This window comes from Rhea pennata, chromosome 1 (assembly GCF_028389875.1).
Source record: "Rhea pennata isolate bPtePen1 chromosome 1, bPtePen1.pri, whole genome shotgun sequence".
Lineage (NCBI taxonomy): Eukaryota > Metazoa > Chordata > Aves > Rheiformes > Rheidae > Rhea > Rhea pennata.
The window spans coordinates 79,999,844-80,009,508 of record NC_084663.1 but is presented as its reverse complement, the minus strand read 5'-3'; positions in this window follow the sequence as shown (position 1 = coordinate 80,009,508).

The following is a 9,665-nucleotide window of genomic DNA, read 5'->3' as shown; positions in this document are numbered from 1 at the left end:
AGTCAGTGTGTTTGCTTGTATCTTGCCTGGGCTTGACATTTTGGTGTGTGCATTGTGGACTTAATATTGTTTTGCAGCAAGGCACCTACTGCTGATCTTTGTTGCCGTAGTCATTGCAAAGTATATCTGAGCATAGGATTAGACGTGAGCCTACTGGTTCAGGCTGTAGGAACAAAAGGGGGAAAAGTGGCAGCCCCACCCCTTGAGCGTCCTGGGCGGACGCAAGAGCCATGGATTGCACTATGGGATAAGTGGGAAACAGGTATGGGTGCTTCTCCGGAGCCATGGACCGGGACAAGCCCCATGGAAGTGTTAAAGTATTGGGAACAATTTGTAGAACACCCCTCCCAACCCCCCCCACACACACATCAAGGACAAGGAGTGATTAAAGCATGCAAAGTGAATGGGAGGAGCCTTCCTGTTTGCCTATAAGGTATGGAGGGACAAGCTCATGAATTAGCTGAAAAGGTCGGACAGCTAGAACAACAGGTGCAAGAGCAGAAAACTGCAAATCTCATGCAGTAACAAGCTTTGTTAACCATAACGAATCTGCAACTGAACAGGGATTAGACCAAGCCTCAGATCCAGGCTGCCGTGTACTACAACATGACCTGCGTCCCTTTGTCTTGTGCACTGTTTGGTGGCCAAAAACAAATTCACAGCAGATTCGGGCATTAGTGGACACTAGGGCAGAGGTCACGATTATACACGGCACTCCTGACAAACACAAAAAGGGACACAGACCCTTGTCTGGGACCTAGGTGACCAACCCATCATGGGAAAAACTGGCTTCCTACGAATGAAAATTGGTGAGTGGCTACCTCGCGAATACCGCGTCACGATTGCTGTGGTAGACGAATATATAATGGGGATGGACGTCTTGCGAGGCCGAACGTTAGAAATAGATGGGCATTTGGTACTGCGCAGTGGCTGCACATCCGTGCTGTCCAAGTGGGAAAGGTTATGGAAGAAGTGAGTACCAACTGAGCACCTTAGGCGAAGAGAGTAGTCAGGGACAGAAGTATGTTGTCCTCCCCTCCCCCTCTTCTTTTCCCAGGTATGCCTGGACTGTACCTCAGCCACAACGGAATGTCTGGGTGACTCTAGCCAATGTCATGGGACAAGATCACCTGTGCTTAAGTACTGCTACTCTGCAGAACCTGTTCTCTATGTGCTTGGTTGGCGCACCGTTGACAACAGAGGAACTAACAGTGCTGTGTAACACCACATTCGGCAGTGGCCAGTCCCTTTGTATGCAGTGGAACAGCTCCTGCAATGGCTGGCTAGTGTGAGCAGGCATATCGCCTGTGTTACCACCGCAAGAACTGCGGTTGCTAGGGTCTTCGTGCCCTACTTATTGACTATGTTTAACTACACCGGGAAAAATCAGTCTGCAGCCTGGTAGGTGAACAGTACCAAGGCGATTTAGCAAAATGCCACTGCTTGGTGTAACATCACTGCTACCAAGTGGACAATGTCCTTTAATTTTGCAAGTGCTCAAGCATTAGCTACATTAAATAAACTTGGCTGCTGGTTAAGTAAATTTAGTAACACTACCAGTAGTGCTTTAGCGGGCTTGCTGACTGACGTTGATTCCATACGATAAGCTACATTGCAGAATCGTGCGGCCATTGATTTTCTATTGCTAGTCCATGGTCATGGCTGTCAAGATGTTCAAGGCAGGTGTTGTGTGAGTTTAAGTGATCATTCGCAATCCATTCATGCAAAGATTCAAGAACTACACCACTTAACAGAGCAACTGCAAGTTAGTGATGAGTGGTGTCCTTTTGGGCATGGCCTTGGCTACAGAAATTATTGCTTTTTTGCTGCTTACTATTTGTAATTTTCCTTCGCCTTTCCTGTTGTATCCTGTTGTATCCCTTGTATGCTATCGTTATTACGTTCTATTACGGACTCTTTTTTACAACACCACGTTGTTTGTGTGGTGGAGTAGAGATGTGTTCCAACAACAGCCCACACGGTGGCATGTATCCGTACTACGTGCTGCTTGATGGGAATGGGCCGTGTTGTAACTTTTTGCATCTGTACTACCTGATACTTGGTGAGAATAGTCTAATGTTGTACCTTTTTAGTGCCTACAACAATACCGCTGTGTTAAGCAGAATACAAATAACTAGCAAGGTCTTGGAACTCTGTGAGAAAGAACAGTGGTTTTTTACATATAGGCTTCCATGTGGCTTCCAGCCACAGAATCACCATGAGAAGCAGTCCACATGAAGGTCAGAAGTTGAAGAGCAGTGAAATAGCAAGCCCCAAAGTCAAATGTGGCCCCCGAAATAAGTCTGCATGTGTGCATAGTATCATAGCCCGGTTATGGAACTGAGGCAGAGTTGGGCTAGATTCCCTGCACTTGCTGGCCCCAGGTGCCGGGACTCCCGCCTACCACAAGTAGTCATAAATACCGAAGTTTTTCCAAAGGAGAGGGAGGCTGCTACACAGCAGAGGACCACGCTGCCTCCTTGGGGATGCCCCAAAAGATTGTGCCTGCCATCTCTCTCTCTTGCCATGCAGACGATCGGGACAAGCATTGGAGTGGTCCTTCTCAAGATTACCATCGTGTCGGTCTGTTTGTGAGTATCCACTAATAAACTGCGTGCTGTTGAAGAGGGTTTGTGTGTGCGTGTGTGTGAGTTTGTGCTGGCTTGCCAAACTGGATGGTTGGCCCCCGGGAATCTAACTAGAACAGTACTCCACTGTTTACTGACCTCTGGGTAGAGTATGACCTGCTAACCACTACCCTCTGAGACTGACCATCCAATCTGTGTTGCCCAGTTGTCTAGTTGCCACTCATCCAGGCCATAATATCCTATCCATAATATGGATATAAGAATATTGTGGGAGAAGGTCTCAAATATCTTGCTAAAGTTGACAGAAGTTGTATCTACTGATTTCCATAACACAAATCTAGTCACTTTTACACAGAAGACAGTTGGGTTGGTCAGGCATGCTTTATCCTTGATAGGTTAACTCTGAGAGATCCTGATTTCTGCCTTGATGTATGCAGAAACATTTTTCAGGAGGACCTGCTCCATGACTGCCAAGGATAAGTGATGTGAATGATCCTGTAGCTTCCTAGATTTTCATTCTGGCATTTCTGATGATGGCTCTGATGTTTGCCTTTCTCCAGTTGTTGGGGACTTTATGTGCTCTCTGACTTTTCAGACAATTGAAGCACTCTTGCAAGTGACACTAGCCAGTGTCAACTATTGTGTGATCCTATGGGCTTGTATGGTTAAAATTCTCTCATAGAATCATAGAATGGTAAGGTTGGAAGGGACCGCTGGAGATCATCTAGTCCAACCCTCAGCATAGCCCCATACAGGGATTGAACCCATGACTTTGGCATTAGCAGCACCACGCGCTAACCGACTGAACTAAACTTGCCCCTTCTCAAGCAATTTGACTTGATCTTTGTCCACTGCTGGTCTTTCTCAGAACCTTGTCTTTAAGAACAGAAACCTGGAGACCTTGATGAAGACTGAGACAAAGAAGACACTGAGATCCTCAGTGTTATCTGTATCTGCTGCCACCACACCACCTGCCCCTTTGAGCAGAGTTCACTGTTTAGCTAAGCTGATCTTCTGATTCATCTATTTGTTTTTCTAAGTACCATGATGGGCTATTCTGGCTAGCTTTCCTGATATTGTTGACTCTTCACAGTTGCCCTCCATGAGAGACACCTATCAGTACCCTGAACAAGTAGAAGTCTGCTCCTTTGAAATATAGGATCTGTACTCCCTTCAGGATATGGAGTGCCACTATTTCATAGTTGTCTCAGCCAAGGCATTGTCACTGATTATCACATTCCCAACCAGTATTTCCCTGTCAGTGAATAGTAGACCTAGCTGTGTTTCATTACTGTTGACACACACAGTACTTGTATCTAAGTGTTATTCCTGAAAGGTTCCAGAAATCTCTTGGATTGATGACATTTCACAATGTTGCCTTTCCAAACAGATGCTGGGGATTGAAGTCCTCCATAAGAACGATGATGTGATCTGGAAACTTTGAGCTATTCAAAGATGGTTTTCCCATCCTGACCAGGTGTAACAAACTTCCACCCTGATGCCACCTATAGTGGCTCTCCTCTGGTCCTGATTTAGTGTACTAAGTGCTGCGGAATTGGAAATTACTGAACCATCATGATCTCTAGCAGAATAGTAATTAAGATTTAAAAAGTAGGCGTACTTACAGCTGAAGTTCTCATGAAAATTATTTCTCAAAAAAAAAAAAAAGGAGGGGCAAGAAAGATGCATGGGGAAATACTCTGCTTTTGGCAAACCTGGACTATGTCTTTTTTTTTTTTTTTTTTTTTTTTTAAGGCTTCTTTTGTTGTTTTACTTCTATTATATCCCAAACTTAATTTCCTTATATAGATAGTTATAATTTTATTCTACTATAGGATGATTCTATTGAAAAAAAATTTTTGAAAGTTGCAAAAAAACCAAAACAAAAATACCGACCATTTTGTATAGGCACTGCTGCCATGAAAGCAGTCTTTAATTTTTTATTTTTTTTTTATTTTAGTAGTTTGTGTGTCACTTTTGATTTGTAAATAGTATCAACCTTTTTAAGAGTATGGCATTAAAAAATACCTGGGCCTGACGTAGTTTTTCCTGTGAGGGTTAATATGTTGAGTGCTTTCATTGTTGGAGGTTGTATATTTTTCTACCAGAAGAGGTCGCCATAGTAATTTACAAGCGAGATTTTTGTTTTTACGGTAAATGATCCTGCAGAAAGACGATTTCTCAACTCATGAGAGTAAGTGAATTAGTAAATACTAATTGTCCTGCTTTAAAAACAATAAAAAGGTTTAAACGTTATTTTTATTGTGCAAATGATTTCTTTTTTGTATAATAAGAATAATATTATTCAGATCATCAGTTCCTATGATGACAGTGTTATAGATGAAGGGAACAATTTTTCATGTCTTAGTGTTAACTACTTTATTAATTCAAGGATACCAAGTGTGCTCTTGACTGAGAAAACAAAATACTTCTGCTATAAAGCATACTGATGGGTTTAATATTGCAGTCACTACAACTGGAATGAAGGTGGGATAGGAAATATTGTTATGTATCTTCTGATGCATTCAGATTTACAGTGGACAATCTAAATTTGAAATCACTGCCATGTTTTCTGGATAAACAGTAATGGTAAAATTGTAACTGAGATACTGGATGGGATTAAAAAAACCTAGTGAGTTCTGTTATATCTCTAACAGTGGTCAATATTCAATACAATAAAGGAAGACTTCTTAACTACTAAAACGTGTGGAAGGCTTCTGAGTCTTGGTGTATGGTGGTGTGGGATTATTTTTGAGGAGGTGAGGGGGGAGAAGAGGTTGCTCTCATTAGGGGTCATTAGATTCCACTGCTATTCCCTTTTGGAGTGTTTTCCTACTCTGATTGTCTCCGGTTTATGAGATAAGACTTTCAAGGACATGTGCTGTCCTAGAAGTTTTCACAGCAAAGCTACAAGGTAGAAGTAAGCTCAGTGTATCAGCTAGGATCACCTTCTGTGTTTGAGCAGATCTGGATCCTAGAGTCCAGGGGTTTTTCTAGATCAGCTCATCTTCTGTAGCAGCTCTTTTGGGAGAGACAGGCTTTATGCATTCACTTCCCTCTATTTTTCTTTGCTGGAAGCTGCAACAACATATCTTGCAAATGCACACAAACCCCTGTGCATTGTGTTCTCAGCAGAACAATACTAGAGAGTGCACAATACATTTAAAGACTATTTTCGGATTCCTAATATACTACCTCTATTGTAAAACACATTGTACTGCCCTCTCTCACTCTTCTAGCAATGCTCATGTAGTGACTACAGTTAGCAAGTAACTTTCACTAACACTCCTTCGTTTCCAGATTCTACTGGAGTAAAGGCTCGGGTGTGAGATTTGGACTTCTCAGATCAGCTGCTGCTTGAGCTTTTCAGGAAAGAGACTGTGTTTAGGAGTTGAGACTTAAGGAGGAGGTATCATGAAAGAGTTCTGGTTTGCTGATGGTTGACTTTCTTCCAACTTTCCTGAAATCACTACTTGGTTTTGGTTTTATATAGCAACTTGAAATTGGATGGCAACTCCATTTTTTCCAAGTATGTGTTTTGCAAAGGCTTACCCTTCCTATCTGTAAAGGAGTTCATCTGTTCCTTTATTTTTTTGTCTTTGTCCTTCTCTCCCTTAAGCTATTCATTCGTATCCTAAAATGCTCTGTCATTTTGAATCTGTCAGAAGTAGGAATAAGGCTGGGTGTGGCATGTACTCTTAATTTATTCTTTTCTCTGATTTATTGTGAACTGCATGTGTTCTTATAGGTTTGAAGGCTTTCCCCAAGCCCCATCAAAGGAACTGGCTTTAGAAAGTAAAAATGGTGGGATTTTTACCACTGTTCTGCTTTTGTGCCAATGTATCAGTCTAAATCCATCCTTTGACACACTTCATTAGCACTTACAGCCTGCTCCATGTTTGATCAGTGAAGGTGAGAGTTTGATTATCTAAGGCAAGTTCTCAGCTGGTGCTCCTGCTGTCCTTGCCAAAGCAAATCATTTCTGACATGATAACGGAATTCTTGTGTATGGCATGCAGAGTATGATTGTGTCCCAGAATATTTAGTGGGATTTTGTGGTATTTCTGTAGTATATTTTGCTTGTGTAGCAGTAGGCGTTAATGAGGTATCCAATCCCCTAAAGAGCTAACAGGTAAACTAGCCTCAGGAGAAAAATGCACCATTTCTTTTATATTATGGAACAGTCGGATACTTTTAGTGTAGATTATAGCTGAGTAAAAATAACTATTTGACTCCAAACTTACTTTATTTTTTCATTACTGGCTTTCCTTTGTAAACCTAGGAGAGCGGAAAAAAATAAAGGAGCATGTTTGTTTTTGAGCTTCATGTTGATGTGTGGGAAGATTAGAAAATAAACCAGGAATATTATATTTTAATATGATTTTTTAATTAAAGCAGACCTAAATAATGGTTTAATGCATGAAACTTGTTAAAAACTGGGAGTACAGAAGTCTTTCAACAATTCCATAAAATTAAGTTCTGTCTTAAGTGTTCTGATGAGCTGCCACAGTTCTTTCTGAAATGAAATGTAACTATTCAGTTATTCAATGTGAACTATGAAAAAACAATTCTCATGGCTTATATTAGCTTGTAGATTGCCCTATTGCAGTACAGAACAAATTGGGTGATTGCTGTGTACTTTTCAACTGTCTAAATAGAAATTATTATGAAATACGTATAGCAAAGGGTGAATAACAAAAAGTCAGCTCATGATACCTTTAGTCATATTTTACTCATTTCTTAATCTATCTCTATAAAATTTTCCCCCTGCAGTGGTTTTTAGGATGTGGCTCAAGAGACTTGGGAAATACTACTCCTATAGTAGTGAGAGTAAGGTGAAGGGTACTCATAGGATTTTTCGAATTCAGATACACTCCCAAATTAAAATTTAAGAAACATTCCAAAGTGGATATTCACTTTGGATAGGTTCCATTCAAACAGTAAAGCTAAATGTCTCCCCCCTACCAGAGGTGATCTCTTCAGCTAGAGCTTTGTGACATGTGGAAGAGCAATTTGATTCTTGTAGAGCAGTGGTAGATCTAGAAATAAACATCTGCAGGCACTAAATATCTTGAATCTCTTGTGAGTCATTCTTTGATTATGTGTTTGTCTAAATATTGTCTTTCTAGATTAAACAATTCTGGAAAGTTCTGCTCAAAACCACTGGAGAATACAGTTAACTTTTTTTGTAGAAAAATTTCTACCTTAAAAAAGAAAGTTTCCTCTGCCTCTACCCATCTCACTTGAATTGTAGTTGTCACAGGTAATTTGAGTAGTGTACTATGTGCTTCCATCATCAGTATGCAACTTCATCCTCTATAGAAATAGCAAACTTTGAAAGCCAAAGATACTCCTGATAAGAAGTCAGTAAATTCAGCATATACATCAGGTGTGCATGCAAACATTTTTTTAAAAGAAATGTTAAAGAAATCCATTTATATATGGACAACTTTAAGTACATTGCTTTTGTTTGAGAGAAACCTGAATAAACTAATGATGATATAAGACACTCAGCAAAGTTGCATCTTTTCAATGTGTAGGATATTATTTTTTCACATATGATATTTGTCCTCTTCATAAGAGCAAGCAAGATACTAGGAAATAAGTATTTTCAGTATTCCAGGTTTTTCAGTCTTGAGTAGCTGTTAAGCTAATCAGATTGCAAAATTGACATTTTCAACTCTAAGGACTGAAAAAAAACCTTTGAAGACAGGTTATCAGGTTAAATTCAGGACATAACCACGCATGTGCAAACATTTGGACTATTGAACCTTTATGCCTGCTTCTGAGGCTTCATTGTTTTGAGCTGATGTTCCTTGATTGAATCTTTATGAGCACACACCATTCATTTAGCCATCCCACTTCCTCTTTTAACCCGAGCACCTAAATATTCCATTAAAAAGTGAAGAGAGCCTTGTGTGTGCTCTCCACCTAAAACACAGCTGCAGCTGAGAAAATACTCGTCTTTTTCATGTGTGCGCTTTAATCACTTCAGCTGAACTCCTTCTCTTCTCCTGCTTCCCCCATGCAGTTATCCATAACTGTGCTGGAATATATTGTGAATTTCAGGCTATATTATTTCATTTGCATTCATTCATATATACAATATTCGTTTTATATGTTAATGTGAGTATTTTTCTGTTTGGTCATCAGTGATGCATGTAAAAGTTGACAGCCTTTCCACAGAAGTTTCTTATTTGAAAATGTATTATTGAACTAGGTAGTGACTAGTTCTAGTCACTATATGCAATATATATGCAAGTAACTAGCTAGTTATTTGCATATATATTTCCCTTTAGGCTTACTTTGTTCATCTAACTTTTTTCATCTGTTTTTATAAAACTGATAAAATGGAGTTAAGAGCAGTGTAAACATGATTATATATGTTTTTGATTTATTTTGTATGACAAAAAGACTTATGTAATGAAGTAAAAGAAAAATACAAAGATACAACAGGCTTAAGGACTTTCTTTTACCTGAATGGTCAAAGAATATTACAGGTATATGGGATTTGTTTGTTTTTTTTTTGTTTCTCCCCCTCCAGGATAGACTGCACACTCAAAGCTGAGTGCTAGGTAGAGTAGCCAAGGGTATATCTTAGCTGTACTTTGATCAAGCCTCTTTTTGCTTTTACTTTATGGAGATCAACGTTTGTTCCTACTGATTATTTTTGGTTTTGACTTCATTAGAGTTCATCCCTGGCTTTCTGTTGATGCCAAATGGCTTTTCAGCTTTATGGAATCCAGTGAAACTCTTCTATTGCATGTTTCCTCCTTCAGCACTTGCAGGAGAAGGGAAAAAGTATTTCTGGGAGCCTAAAGAAAAGTTTTGCAGGATCTTCAAGTATATTCTCATTTGAAAAGCAAGAGAGATGGAAAATTTCAGAAAGCCAGAGAAGGATCTCAGACTTACAGATGGATGTCAACAGAGTTGAAACAGAGCATACTGACATACTATTTAATATGCAGTTTTGATTCCAGTTCATGCCTAAGAACTCTTCAGCAGCTTTTGTTGCCGCTTCAGTGAGAAGTATTCTTTCCAACTTGCCAGAAGGTTGCAGGTGGCTGTGTATTTTTT